Source organism: Theropithecus gelada, chromosome 15, assembly GCF_003255815.1.
Source record: "Theropithecus gelada isolate Dixy chromosome 15, Tgel_1.0, whole genome shotgun sequence".
In the NCBI taxonomy this organism is placed as follows: domain Eukaryota; kingdom Metazoa; phylum Chordata; class Mammalia; order Primates; family Cercopithecidae; genus Theropithecus; species Theropithecus gelada.
The window spans coordinates 78,353,724-78,369,693 of NC_037683.1; the positions used below are offsets into that span (position 1 = coordinate 78,353,724).

The 15,970-nt window shown below is 34.9% G+C and overlaps 1 protein-coding gene across 3 annotated transcripts in view; it reads left to right on the forward strand.

Moving 5' to 3' along the window:
• Positions 1-296: 296 nt before the first annotated feature.
• RFX3 (regulatory factor X3) overlaps positions 297-15,970 on the forward strand; it is a 311,489-nt gene continuing 295,815 nt past the window's right edge. For 2 of the 3 annotated variants that reach the window (XM_025360417.1, XM_025360416.1), the window contains exon 1: positions 297-547. The gene's annotated coding sequence lies outside the window, so the exon portion shown is untranslated. Of the gene's footprint in view, positions 548-803; positions 902-15,970 lie in introns of those variants that run through there. The other variant, XM_025360418.1, reaches the window with a different exon arrangement.

Here is a 15,970-nt window from a genome sequence, read left to right on the forward strand (position 1 = left end):
CAAAGCTGGCTGCCGGGAAAGGCAGCCCTCGTTTCACAGATAGTAATCCTCGCACCGCGACTCTAAATTCTCCTGGGCTTCGCCAGCGCGTGTAGTAACGTCCCTCTGAGAGGACTCTTGGTGACCTCAGCCCCAACCAAGCATAGGCGCACCTCTTCGGAGTCCTGTGTTGGAATCCCGGCCTCGTGCCCCGTCACCCCTCCACCCCGCCCCGCCGCCCGGCTTCGGGGGCCGTCAGTCACAGCGCTGCTCCCTCCCCTTCCGGCGGCTTGGCCGGGCCCGCCTCCTCCCCTCTTCCCTCCCCCACCCCTCCCCGTGCGAGTGTCTCCCTCTCCCTCTCGCTCTCTCTCTCCCTCTCTCTCTCTCTTTTGTGAGTTATAGCAACCGTTGCCTTGTGAATCAAGCGCCATAGTCACCGTAGTCCTGGCGACTGTTACCCATCAACAACAACTACTCCTCTCCTCCTCCTCCTCCTCTTCCTCCTCCTCCTCCCCACCACCACCATCTCCATCACCCACCAACAACACCACAATAATCCACAGCCAAGGTGAATATTCTTCGGTCTCTACATGTGTGTGGGAGCGTGTGGCTGCGTGTGAACGCGTGTGTCCGTGCGTGTGTGTGTTCGTGTGTGCGAGCCGAGTGTGGCTGTGCAGGGGTCTCACTCCTGACACGGGGGCTGCCGTTGCGGCGCCGCCGCCGAGGGGCTCTGTTCCCCGGGCTTGTTTACAATGGACCCTGCGCGCCGCGGCTGGGTCGGGGGTGTGGGCGCCGCGCTGCCCGCCGGCCCCGGCCCTGCGCCGGCCGCACTTCAGGGATGGAGCGGGAGATTGGGGGGCTGCGAGCCGAGCGGGAGAGGGAGCCACAGTTTTCCGATGCGGATGCCGGATCTTTCCCTTAGGTCTGGTATGAGGAGAAGGGTCAGGTGAAGAGATAAGAATTTGTTCTTTCTTTAATTTTCTTCTTTTCTAACGCTGCTTGTTTCCTGCTTCTTTCAAAGCCGAAATAGACAACAGTGTGCAGGGGGGGACCCAAGAGGTGGTGTTTTGTTGTTGTTGTTGTTCACTTGTGGGGCCTTGTTATGGGTTTTGTTATTTTTATCCTCGTACGTTGGTGAACTTTTCCCACCGCCTATTCCCTTCATTTTTGCCCCTCTTTGCTTGGTGCTGAATGGGCTGCTCTTCTTTCACCATCATCAGCTTCACGGTTTTCCTTTTTCTTTTTAAAACTGTGTTTTCTTTGTGCGGCAAACAGTCTTAATATCCATTCAGCACTCTTCCCTCCCCCTCTTTCTACTCCCCCACCCCCCCACACCCCTTGCACACACACGGAAACCTGGGGCCTCTTCGTTGGGCTCTCTTTGCTGTACTGGGAAAGAGATTTTTCTTTTTTAAAGTCTGTCTCCTCTCTCTTCTTTGGGGGGTGTGTGTGTGTGTGCTTGTGATTTAAACCGGATGCACGGCATCTGTGATACTTGGGTTAGTAGTTATTGACAGTGCTTTATCCTTCATGTGGAGGTGGGAGGGGTAGTAGTGAGGTTCCGTTTCACTTTGATGATCCTCTTTCTCCGCAGTAGAGTGTTAACAATTTTCATTGTGGTTATGAGACTTTGTGATGAACAGGGAAGGGACACAAGGAAGCTTTGTGAGAACTCAGTTCACAATGTTATTTGTGACAGTTATGGTACTTTAAGAGTTTTTTTTTTTAATCTACTCTGTTCATTTTCCTTTGAGAGTTGAAATTGAAGTCAAGTTCATAAAGAATGTATGAAGCTTCTCAACTTGAAACGTGTGTATATTTCACTTTCTTTGTGGTTAAGATCTAGGCATGTTACTTAACATATTCTTTTTATTTACTTTTTGATTTTCTTTGGACAGTGACTTGAACCTGCTCAGGAGAGAGAACTTTTTCCTTTTTAAGTATTTCTTTTAAAAATTATATTTCTTTTAAAAATTATATTTCTCTGTAGATTTGAATACTTATTAGTCCTTATGTAGTAGGTTCTTGGTTAGCGTTAACCCAGTTTTACAGATCCCCTAAATTTGTTCATTTTTTTCAGCTTAACTTTTAGTTAATAGATTTATCAATAAAGAGTTTTGAAAATGAATGTGTGCTAAAACAAATACAACGTACTATTATAGTTGCACATATTGAAGTTTTTAATTTACAGTTTTAAAATGCTTATTCAAATAGTCTTCTAACAGCAAACATATATTGATTTAACTGACAGCAGCTTGTGAATAATGTGACAGTACTAATCTTGAGATTGTCAATGAGCAGGGTAGGTAATTATAATGCTATTAAGGCTAATATTTTGTAAACTAAGAGTTGGGATTTTAAAAAACTTTTTCAATTCATTTCCTTGCGATTGCTATTTTAAATGAAGACGATATTTTGTTCTGAAAGAAGTCTTTCTCAGAGTACTCAGAATTCTTTATAATTATTCCTCCCCTCCCCAAACTGGGTTCCATGCAAATCTCTAATACTAACTTGTACGTTTTTTTGTTCAGATTGAGTGTCAAATGCCTGAACACTTTTGGATGATGAAGCTCCTGGGTCCTATAAACTCTGTGAAGTTAATAGGAGTTTTGCTGTCTTGGGACAGTTTCAGACCTTATGCCATTTACATAATAGGTTTTCAGTTAAGTAAATTATATGCTGGAATGTTACAATTTAATATTTGCAGTGTCTGAGAACTTTTTTGAGGCATTTCACTCATGTATAGCTCAAGTTTTCTGTGATTTAGATTTTCATTCACAAGTTGATTTGAGAGCAGAACTTAAATTGAATTTCATTACTTTTCCATTTTTTGAAGCATATATGTGGAATAAAATTGCTATTAGAGCTGCTGTGGAATTGTTTAAATAATCAGAAACACTAAGAAATGGTAAATTTAAAAATTAAACCCAAGAGTAGATACTTAGCTTTTACTTTATTCTTTCTTAATATTTTTCCTAGAAGGGACTGTATTACATATTGATACTTTCTTGTGTTTTTAGTTTTTATACTAATAGAAATTTGTAAAAGTGATCATGCTTTGAAACTAAAACTATTTTAGCAGAAGTCACTTGTAACTTGTTTTGAATAGTTAAATATCTGTGATTCAATGTATGCCATAATGCCTCAGTGTTTCTGGTTTGTTTTGCCTGTGAATTATATTAAATGGTGTAGGCATCATACGTATACACATATTTGGCAAACTAATGAATTTCTAGAAATTTTGCATCGTTTCACAATGTTTTCATTAAATGTTGTAGTGGTGCTTAGTTTTTCTGTATTATTCCTCCAGTACTCACATAGTCCTGTACTCTGGTACTCAAATAAAAGGTTATAGTTTATAAGCTTAATATGCTTTAACCCGAAACAGTGTATTTTACCCTAAACAAATTTATTATGGTAATTTTTTTACCGTTAAAAATAGCGATTAAAAAATGAATGAATCTTAAAAGCAAGTTGGATTTTATGCATCGTTTAAATGATAATATATGTTACTTTTTGATAACGTTTTTCATTTCTTGAGAAAGTTGATATTGTGTTGGTATTCTCCAGCTGAAGAAATTAGCAGGTAGAATATAATGATTTTTGGTTTTCAGATTTTAAAGTGTGGGTATATTTGTGTGTGTGTTTGTGTTTAAATGGGTGGGCATAGCAGAAGATATGTGGCAAGAGTTACACACACACACTCACACACAAACACACTTTTCCAGAACACTAATAGGAATGTTACTTTGTTCTTAGTATTCATAGTGAGAATGTGTTACAAGAAATGAGAATAGGGAAGAAGTAAACTTTAACATTTTGGAGCGGCTCCTGATTATTTTGTTTTTATGCTGAACCATTGGCTAAAAATCCTCTATTTGAGCTTAATTACTTTAAAAACAGTTTTCATAACTGAATAATTTGCCTTTAACTTTTTGGTATATATTCCCAGTGGCCATCACAAAGTATGTTTTAAATTCCTCTCTATTCAGTTACATAGTGTTCCCATATTTTGGAAATCCAAGATTAAGTGGATTTGATTGAATCTAGCTTGTTAGGGACAGATGGCTGCTTTAAACAGGTGTCACTTTCATTTTTTACTGCATTGTATTGGGACTTCCAGTGGTTGACAAAAGGGCTGTCTAAAGCAGGTGGCATCCTTTGCTTTTGTTGTTAGTAAAATCTACTTTAACAGTTAATTATTTTCCTAGGAAAAGTTTTTTTTAAATAAAGTATAAGTTTTGAACTACTAAAGATTCATAATTTAACGTAACTTTTGTTTCTGAATATTATTCTATTTTTAAGTTGTAGAACTTGCAGATTCTTTCACAAAACACTTATCAATTCTTATAAATAATGGTAAATTCCCTTTGAATCCAGAAAAAGTACACAGGAACATTTTACACACCCAAGTCAAACCCCAGGGCCGATTTGAATAAAGTGAAATTTGGTTAACATGACAAGTTAACTTTTGTCGTCCTTCACTGAAATAATTTTTTGACAGCATTTTTTATATGTTGGAAATAGGTATTGTTTTTGTTGGTTAAATATTTTCAAACTAAGCGTTTTCCTGACTTCATTTACTGCTATAATGTTTATAGTGATTTTTAAAAATGATAATATTTTTAAGTATTAATGTTCAAAAATATGTACTGCAGTAAATAAAAAACTATCAACCTATTGATTTCTAAGGTTCACGTTACTGTATAATTCTGTCCTTTTCTGTGGGAATTTTATATTTCTTATAACAGATGCACCAGAGGGTGCTGTGCTGTTTGCAACATGAGATTATTATCACTAAGAATGTGAACTCACTAGAACTTTTATTTAAAGAAAAATTTTTTAATTATATATGCATTGAAGCATATAATAGGCTTATTTTTATGGAGTTTAACATACGATCTTAATTGGCACTTTTATATCAAAACCTATCTTCGTGTACTAATACATATTACCGCAACATATAACAATATAAAGATTGGTATCTTTGGCACTGTCTGAATATCAGCATTAGTCCTATGGGCATAATGTTGATTATCTTATGTAGATATTTTAATCTTTATTTCAAAACTTAGATTACCCTGAGAATCATACTATTTGGTGATATGTGACTTTATACTTGTTAAATTTCATATGGTTAGCATATATCAGTAATTGTACATTCTTATAACACTTTTACATGGCATAATTAGTGATATACTTTTTATTGTATAATCTTTAAAAAACTGCACTGAAAAAATAAATGGCACTGGAAAAATAAATGGCAATAGTGATTATCAGGCTAATTCATAATAAAATAGTATTAACATTATCTAGATAACACTGGCTGGGTGTATTGGTTCACGTTTAGAATCCCAGAACTTTGGGGCTGAGGCGGAAGGATCACCTGAGGCTATGAGTTCAAGAGCAGCCTGGGCAACAAGGCCGCAAGATTTCATTTCTACAAAAAAAAAGAAAAATAAAATTAGCCAGGCTTGGTGGTGTGTGCCTGTAGTCCAAGCTACTCAGGAGGCTGAGGTGAGAGAGTTGTTTAGCCCAGGAGTTTAAGGTTACAGTGGGCTGTGATCATGCTACTGCACTTCAGCCTGGGTGACAGATCAAGACCTTGTCTTAAAAAACCAAAAACAGAAACGAATGCAATCCCTACTTCACGCTGTTGGAATAGGCTGGTTTGATTGTTTAATTTGGCTCTTTATCTGAAAACTTTTAGATTCTCTGGCTTACTGTGTGCCATATACTTTTAAACTGGGAGTGATCTTATATTACTTTTTGTATTTTATTTGTTCAGTGAGAGATTTTCAGGAGAACTACTGAGTCCAATCTTGGGCTGCTTCTTGTATCATCGATTCTCTTTTCACAGCAATATATATACTCTAAAAGACATACTGAAACAGTAATATCTTCCTTAAGTAAGCTTAGAAAGACATAGTAACAGCATATAAACTTTTAAATCTTGATAATGGATTTATCTGTACTATTACACATTTTACTATAATTAATTGCGATATTTTTATAAAGTAACCTTACCAGGCATAGTAGTTCATGTGTGTTGGACTGCCTCAAAGAATCCAAAACATTTAGTAAAGTAACACTATGTTTAAATACTGGTCTTGCTAAAATAGGTTATGTATTTTTGTTTAAAAATATAGTCCTACAGTTTACCAGTTAGTTTTTGCCAGTAAGATTTTTCCTTTTTTGAAACAGGGTCTTGCTCTGTCACTCAGGCTGGAGTGCAGTGGCATAGTCATAGCTCACTGCAGCCTCGATCTCCTGTGCTCAAGTAGTCCTCCTGCTTCAGCCTCCTGAGTAGCTAGGACTACAGGCTATTGCCATCATTTTAAAATTTAAAACATTTCAATTTTTTTTTTTTTTTTTTTGTAGAGACAAGGTCTTGTGTTGCAGGCTAGATTTTTGAAAGTGTATTTTATGACAAGTTATATTGCTTAAAAAATCTTTACTTTTGTAGTTTTTATTTCATATCAAATGCAGAGTGTTCTTAGTGAAAACAAATCAGTTAAAAATTGAAATATATTTAGAGTATCAATAAATAGGTATAAATAGGTTTTTTCTTTAAATAGATGGATAGAATAAGTATACTGGTGAAGAACAGGCTTTGGAGTCAGATTTCAGATAATCTCATTAGCTGTGTGACTTTGGACAAGTTATTACCTTCACTTAACCTCAGTTTTCTCATTTGAAAAATAGGATCAATCTTGCCTGCCTTATGGGGTTTTGTGAGGATTAAAGGAGATAATTTATGTAATGTACTTTGCTCAGTATGTGACACAATATGTGTTCAATACGTGTTGGCTTTATTATTAGGGAAGGCTGAGAAAATACCTATTCTAATCTTTTTGCTACCTAAGAATCCTTTGACCATTCCTTTTTTAATGAGCCCAAAAAGTTTTGAAAGACTTTGCTTACCAATCTATACTCATTAAATAATAATTATTCCTTTTCCTCCACTTTAAAAAATAAAGCACAGACAAGCTGCCAATCACAGGCTTGGATTATCATTTGATAACCAGTCTTATCACACTGAATTAATAGAATGCTAGCCCAAAGTTATGTTTTAGTTTTATTCTGCAGCCTTATAATGGGTTGCTTTTACTAGGTTTGCATAACTCTCCTGGTCAAAGGATTTTAGGTTAAGATCTAATGATGTAATATTTCATTATCTGTTATACTGTCATTGTTCAGTTCATTGTCCCACTTATATTTTTATTTTCATGTTAGACACGAATTATTTTAAAACAGTCTGAGCCCTGTTTATAAACTTTATACCGAATGCAGTCAGTAATGTTTAATAATGATAAATAGTCTAGTCAGTTGTGTAAAGATGAGTTTATCAAGGAATTATTCTACATTTTTATAATACATTGCTTAGTATTGTTACTTTACTAAGGGTAGAAAAATGTGTGAGGTCACTACTTGTGTACCTACAGCAATAAATAATTTTGGCATAATTTGTCAATCCCAATCTTCAGTTGTAAAGTAACCTTGGAACATTGTTTAGTGTAATATATAATATGAAATCATAGAGGAAATATGTCACCTGTGGCTGCCTTTCATTGGATATTAAAGATGTTTAAGTAACATTTTCAAGTTGGCTGCTTAATTGTTAAAGTTGCTATTCAGTAATTTCCTTTATTTCTATATTTTTCCTGAGTATTTTCATTGAAATGAAATAGTTTTCTCATTTTAGAGTGATCTATAAATAGTTCTAATCTTTCTCAAACTGGAAATTTGATTTATATATTTCAGTTGAAAATTTACCTGATACTATATGTCTTTTCTTTTTTGCCAAAGCATTGTATATTGTACAGATGTTTGTCTGTGTCACTCATTTCACCATTCTCCCCACTCCCGTTAAGTGTTTAGTTATGTGACCCCTTTTGCATTATTTTTGTAGATAATTAGCCCCAACGTATCAATTAGACTGACTCTTAGCTTAGCCACCTCCTCAGCTTCCTTTTGCCAGTAAATTTGACACACATTTAAAAGGAACTTTTGGGAAAACGTTAGGAAATGTGATTTGGATGGTCAGGTTATGCAGTCATACATTGCTTAATGATGTGGATATGTTCTGGGAATTACGTAGTTAGGTGATTTTATCATTGTGTGAACATCATAGAGTGTACCTAACACAAACCTAGATCGTATATCCTGCTACATGCCTACGCTGTATAGTATAGCATATTATTCTTGTCTATAAACCTGCATAGCATGTTACTGGAGTATTTGTGTACCTGAACATATCTAAACATAGAAAAGGTAATGCATTGTGTTAAGGTGTTTAGTTGGTTATGATGCCACTGAGCTAGAGGAATTTTTGAGCTCCATTATGTTGTGGGATGTGGTTTGCTGTCGACAGAAACATTATGTGGTGCGTGACTGTATGGTTATTCTTACCATTTCCAATAGTCTGTTATTGTCTTACAATTTCTACTTATCTGACTGTCCTCTCGGACAAATATATAACCTTGTTCCACTAACTGTGTAATCTGAGTGTGGTTTTGATTCATAAGGCTCCCTTTTTAGTCCTGGCTATGTGCTGGCCTCTGGCTAAGTACTTTAGGGTTAAATCTCTAGTCCATAAATATTGTGTTTGCACAATCACAGATGCCTGCCATTGCTGACTTTTAATTCCTGGATTCTTCTTTCTCACTTATATTAGAAGCAGTAATACCCAGCTACTACTGCTTGCCTTTGCTTTACAGTGCTTGGTCTAGATTTCTGGAGGTTCTTGGTAATTCCTGTTTAGGCAAAAATGAGGTATTGGATAATAGGAGTTGAGAGTGAGGCAGCTGTCCTCAAAATAATAGTGTGTTAGTTGGTAAGAGGAGACAGATAAAATGAAAGATGATAAAAGGAGAAAGGACGAGTGACCAGGCCAAGATATAAAGGACTTCAAAAATGCTAGCCAAAGGAGGTTAAAAAGAAAATAAAGGTTCTCACTCTATTTCTAACTGTAAAGTCTTAGTGTAGTCACTTAATAGGCCTCAGCTTCTCCATCTGTAAAATGAAACAATAGGGCTGTGGGATCTCTAAAGCCCTTTCCAGTCTATGATTCTGTAGCAAGATAGACACTGGGAAAAGGGAAACATGCCAATGACATGGAGCCAGGAATTGGCATTTCCCTTGCTCATGTTCTCAAAGGCTAGCAAGTTGTTTGCTTATTGTTTCTTCTGATAAGAACAAGAAAGAAAGAAAACCCACAGCCTGGTACTAGCATAATGGCCATACCTATAGCAAAATCTCAGAAGGTTCCACCATTTCAATGGCTTCTGTAGAGAGCGGTGGCCAAGTGCCCTCATTTTCTCACCCACATAGGAATTAGCTGAGTCTCACAGCTTGAGTTCCTGCCGGAGCCAGCTTCTCTATGTATGTGTGCCAGACAAGTGTCTGACATTTGGGGCTCCTACTGTCTGTTGCTCACCAATGAGATATTTAAAACAGGACATAATTTCCCAAGTATGTGGATAAGCAATTTAACAGAGAGAGAGAGAGCGAGAGAGAGTGCGAGAGCGAGCGAGCGCATGCTCACTCTCTTATCAGAATAAAAATTAATTTAGGTTTCTGTTGATCTCGTTTTTAAGATGTTTCTTCCCCAATTATTGAAGCTATTCAGTGGGTTTTTAAGAAGTGCTAAAAATCCTGTCAAGGCCTAGACAAACTCTGAGAGCCTTTGGACTACTTTGGTGTCCCTGGTCTGGAAAGCATTGCCATCCTCCACACTAGTCTCATATTTTTCCATCGGTAATAATTTACTGCTTTACTTTCTCTTAATATTGTTTATATTTGGATAAGCATTCTTTTAATTAAACTTTGGTAGAGAAAAATAGTCCTTTAAGAAGTATACATTTTCTTAAATTTAAATACATTTTTACTTTAATACTACTTTGGTTTGTAGACTTACCAAGATTTTAGAACATAGCAGGCTAGGAGAGGAAGCATTTTTACATTTATTCAAGATAAGTCATATATTCTGCTGTATCTCAACTCTTTTACCAGCCTAATAGGGGAGTATATTAAAGCTTAGATTGTAATTGTTGTTGCTTTAAAAAATTTATCTTTGCATGCTTTTTTACTGATTAATATAACATATTCAATTTTCTGGACTACATTCAGATTTGCATGCCTAATAGCATTTATGTACTTCAGTATAACTTTCATCTTTAAAATATATCTCATCCCCTTCCGTCTCAGTCAGCATAGTTTAATGTGCAAAACCATTTTAGAGATTCTTTGCTTGTCAGTTAAGTGTCTTCCATGTTTTAGTTGTGGAGGAATGGGGGAGGTTGCTGTAGAAGGGCAGGAAAAGCAGATACATTTAGAAATCATATCCTGTTTCTATTGTTAGACATCAGTGCATTACATATTTTCCCCAGTTAATTTTCCTGGACCATTAAGTTCTGGTGGGTGTGGGGGCTTGAGATGGGACTTAGGGGGCATGGGGAGTTGGGAGACAGAAGACTTAGGTGATCCAGTATTTCTTCCAGATTTCTTATCTGTTGAAATAGTGTGCAGAGTACAACTATTTTTGTGAAGATGGGCATTCTGTTTAATTTTGTTAGTGATTCCTTTTTTCTAAAGACTCAATATATCTGTATATATCTATCCATTAGTACATTAGTAGATGTAAAATAATATCTTTCTTTTTTAAGGAACCAGAATTTTGATTTAGTCATGTACAAATTTTAGAAAGGTAGGAATTAAAAAAAAAGACATGAGAAAATCTAGTTCATAAACAAGATAACAGTAGTGATTCCTTAAATCTACCTTTTTATGTTTTGCTTTGGATAAATGGTTTTGTGGATATATATTTTTGCATTAGAATTTAGTTTTCCCCTGATACTATTTATACTATTTTAAATAACCAAAGAGCAAAACCTATCACATCAGGCATTTGCTTATTGGCATCTGATTATATCTGATGACAGTCTCAGAGATGAATTTTGATGAAGTGTCAGTTTAAGGGTCATTAATAAAAAACATCCAAAGCTATTATATGAGTAATGTGAAATTCACCTTTACAACTTTAAAAGTACAATATGTATTTTGATGTGCCATGTTGAAAACCCAACATGAAAAATCAGTACATAACATGCAAACTCATAAATTTAGATTCTTTGTTTTATAAAATAATTATATTGCATATGTCTTAAGAGCATTTTAAAATACTTTGTTTAGCTCACACTTGTAATCCCAGCACGTTGGGAGGCCGAGGTGGGAGAATCCCTTGAGCTCAGGAGTTCAAGACTAGTGTGGGCAACATAGTGAGACCCTGTTTCTACAAAAAATTAAAAAATTAGCGAGGTGCAAAGGTGCCTGCCTGTAGTACCACCCCCTCTGGACTGAGGTGGGTGGATTGCTTTAGCCCTCAAGGTGGAGGCTGTAGTGAACCCAGAACCTGGGCAACAGAGGGAAACTCTGTCTCAAACAAAACAAAACAAAACAAAACTTTGCTAAAAAAAATTGCTTTTCAATTAGAGTGTAGTAGATATATTAAGAAAAATGGAGTTTAACTTAGATAATGTGTTTTGTGTGTGTGTATGTAGATATTTAGAAAGTCATTTTAGTTTACATTTTGCTTGGTGTTGTAGAACTATCTGTATTGTTTTTGTGCACTGATGTTTGCATTATCCATCTCTTGGAGGATCATTAGGAACATTTAGTATTTCCACCTCAGCGCTGTTTTCTTGAGGCAAAGAAAATTAGGGGAACTGTTTAATGAAATTCTTTGAATGACCTTCGTGTGGTTTTGTGAGCAATTTTTAATAGTGTCTCGCATTATATGATGATTTTTAGAGGCTACTTTTAGTTAATAAAGACCATGAATGTTGAAATAGAATTAAATTGTAGTTAAAGACAAAAATTGTAATTCATTCCAATTATAGAAGGTTAAGATATTGTGCTGTTGGATCAACATTTGATCTCCTTATTTTTAGAAGTCTGCTGAGTTTTGAAATGTAAAACCTTTTGAATAATATTGAATGAGTAGAGCTGTATAATAGTTGCAGGTTTATATTTCAGAAAAGATTTGAGTGCCATATGTCTTGGAAGTAAGGTGGGATTCTTTTATCTTGGAACTTGGAAAGAGATTTATTTTAATATTTTGATTGGGTTAGGTTTGCTTGAGCATTTTTGGGGGTTGATAGAAATGCAAATGACCATGGACTGGAGATACAGATCAGAGTAATTTGTGAGAGGAGGTAATTGTAGCGATCCTGATGCAGCACTCACTTCCAGTCCTGTTGCCTGTGATAAACTTTAAGGTAAAGACTTCTTTATTGAATAATGTAAGCCTCTCTATTAAAATGTGTTTTTGTTAATTTTCATTGCTGCCTGGAATTTCCTAAATGTACATTATCTGGGAGCTTTGAAAGTCCCAATTTACCTTTTGGATTATAAACCTTAGAAAGAATGCCAATAGATGGCACCCCATGCCCAGAACAGCACCTTAATCTGAAGGAATGGGGTAGAAAATGAAGAGCAGGATCATATAATTTGAAAAACTGGAGTATGAACAGTGACTAGTACAATGTAGAGAAAAAGAAGTATCATTTCAGGGACTAAATATGAATCCCAGTTCACCATATTCTGCATATCTAATAATAATATCGCTGTCATGACTGATGACATTTCTAATATTTGATTCAAAAACATTCTAGCAGAGACCTAAGATAATTGGATAAATTAGTCTCTAAGCTTTTGGTTTTTTATTTTGTCCTTTAGCTTTAATTTTGAATGAGGAATTAAAGGATTTATATCAATGTATATTTAGTGTAGTATTATTTTGGTTAATTTAGGAATCCTGAAATGACTTAGATTTCCATTGAGTTTTAAGGAGCATAAAGTAATGAGGGAAATGGGTTATTAGATACAAAACTGGATATTCTCAGCTATGTGGACATATTTTTTAAGGTTTCGAATTGTAGAGTGTTACAAAAAGGACATACGATATTTGGGAATCAAGAAAGATAAAAAAGGGTAGGAAGAGATACTGAAAAGTGGAGTTGAATGAAATTAGTAGAGAATTTGTAAATAAAGATAAATTAAGGTAAGATGGAAAAATCACAATATGAATGATGAAATAATTTTTTGAATGAACAATTTCTTTTTAAAATCTTTACTGTGATTTTTACCTAATGGGAGGACCCGAGGAAAAAGATTGTACCTAGCCTCTTTTTGAGCGCCACATTTGTGTTTTGTTTGTTTGTTTGTTGGAAATTATTCTAACAAGGTGCTGGGATCTTTGACTAGTATTGTATAAGGTTTGGCTATTTCTAGACATTGTATATAGAAATTAAATTGAGATGTTGCATCAGAGTTTTCTTGTACTTATTTTATTATTACAAGGTAATATATTAATATATAAAATACATAAAATTAGTATATCCAGTTGAGATATCTGATTAGTTTATCTGATATCTAAAGCAGCCTACATTTGTAAAGTCAGTATATAGTAAAAAAACTGTGTCCCTTAAGTGTATGTATTCCTAAAACATTTTATATTTTGGGACATTTAAAACTTATATTGGAGTAGTCTGGTAAGCTCCCATATGCCCATTACACGGATTTAACAAATTAGTACCTTCTATTGCTCTAAAGCTGTATAATTTGAGGTATTTGTTTATTGAAATAACCTTGAATCATTCTTTACTTTGTGTTGCTTTGAAAATATTTAAATCTTATGCTAAGAACAGATTCAATGTATACTTGAAAAAATGCTTGTGTTTAAAACAAAATATTTAAAAATGATTGATGTTGTTTTTTCTCTCAGCACAGCATTTCTCTTTATTATTTTCATTTTTGTGGGTACATGGTAATGATATATATTTATGGGGTACATGAGATATTTTGATACATACATACAAAGCATAGTAGTCACATAAGGGTAAATGGGGTATCTATCACCTTAAGCATTTACCATTTCCTTGTGTTACACACATTCTAATTATACTTTTAGTTATTTTAAAGTGTACAATAAATTATTGTTGACTGTAGTCATCCTACAGGCACAGCATTTCTAAATCAGGAAGTTTGTTCTTGGTTTCCGGTCATATCTTTTGTTCAGTAATTGAATTCAAGGCTCCTTTACTTGAATCCTGACCCATCATTAAGAAAGGGAGAAAGTCCAGGGACAGTAGCCCGCATTTGAAGAAACCTGTGTTGAAGACTAACTCTCCAAGGGTGAAATGGGGTTATCTTTTGTCTGCCATTCTTTTAACTTTGTTTGTGGGTAGATTTGAGTAAACAGTTGAGTCATTTTGTAAGTTAATGAGGGAAGAGAACTATCTTCCGCTTCTTCTGGAATATTTCCTTCAAAGTTTGCTACTCATTTTGTTTGTAATAGAACATAAAGGAAGAGACATCCAAGAATTAATGTACTGATAGTTTATGATATCACTCAAAGCAGTTTTAATATTTTGTGATTTAGTATCTTCAGAGAATGAGGAAGTTACTTTTCTGAGTTTTTTTATTTGACCGAGGCCAGACTGGTATGAAAGAAGTTTATTTTACAATGCTAAAATCTATAGCCAAAAAAAAATCATTATTCATGTAATAATATTATTATTACATGAAACTATTCTGTAATGAGCAGACTAGTATGTATAACAAATAGTGATTAATGGCATTTTAGTAAACAACACAAAATGTATACCTAAATCTTTTTAAAAGCTGATGTTTCCTTGTTTGAACCTAATTCAATGATTAAGATATGAAGAGGTAAATACAGTACATTAAATAAGCTTGCATTTTTTGTTTATATAATAACTTTAATTGCTAAACTTCCTTATGATCCAGAGGGTTCAGTGGAATTGTGTATGACTTAATATATTTTGAGGCAGTCTTTAAAAATGTTTCTATACAGGGTAACTAGACAAACTGAATAGTAAAGTGATACAAAAATAACCAAAGTGATATACTAATTAAATGATCTTATTTCAGAACTAAACTACTCTTTCTTTTCTCAAAGGGTTGTATATAATTCTATCCGACATTAGGAAATGTCTTCATTACGTAATTCTGCCTGTTAGATTTTTATACTTTTCAAAAGTAGATAGAAAATACAGTGTATGAAGAAAACACCAGTATAAAGTTTAATGAGCCAAACAATATGTGAATAAAACATAAATGGAACCCTGCAAAACAGAAGATTATAGAATGTATATGTTAATTTCAGAAATATTTATAGATTTCCTTATGCATTTAATGCAATATCAATTTCAACATTTATAGTAACTTTTTCTGTGCTTTCTATTAGATACCTTGTACTTAAAATCAAAGTATAATTTTATTTGGCTTTTTATTATTTTACATTCTGTTTAGTATCAGTGAAAGCACAGGCATTTTTATTCTAGTGTTTCTAAGTTGTTTAGTTTTAAATTTGACCACTACTACATTTGTGTTATAGGATATAATTTAAAAATCAGCCATTTTCAGTGTGGGGATAATAATATTGACCCACATATTCTATGCTTGAGTAACTCCCCAATAACTTAATGCTCTAATTTGGAAGAACACTGTCTCTTCACATTTAAAGGAGAGTTTTGTTTGTTGCTTTTTTTTTTTTTTTTTTTTTTGCAAGAAATGATCTGTATTTTATAAACTGACCCTGTTTGCATAGCAGCTAAGCTTTTGTGTCTGGAACCTCAAATCCCCTATGATGAGTATCTTTCTTTCTCAGTGGCCAACTTCAGCCTTCCTTCCTATCTCTACTTATTTTACTGCCATATTCCTCTGTCCCTTTACTGTGTCTGGCCCTGCACAGCAGACCAAAAGAGACAGCCGTGGGACTACAGCAGATTAGAGAGGTGAAAAGGTCTCTCACTAGAGTTACACTTATTTCCAAATGGCCCAAATATATAGGATTTCAGTAGAGACATAATTAGAATGTTTTATTTGAGTCAGATTTTTTTAGTTGGAATGGACTTGGGAGGTTATCAAGTTGAACCCCCTCCTTCCTCCTCCCCACTTATTTTAC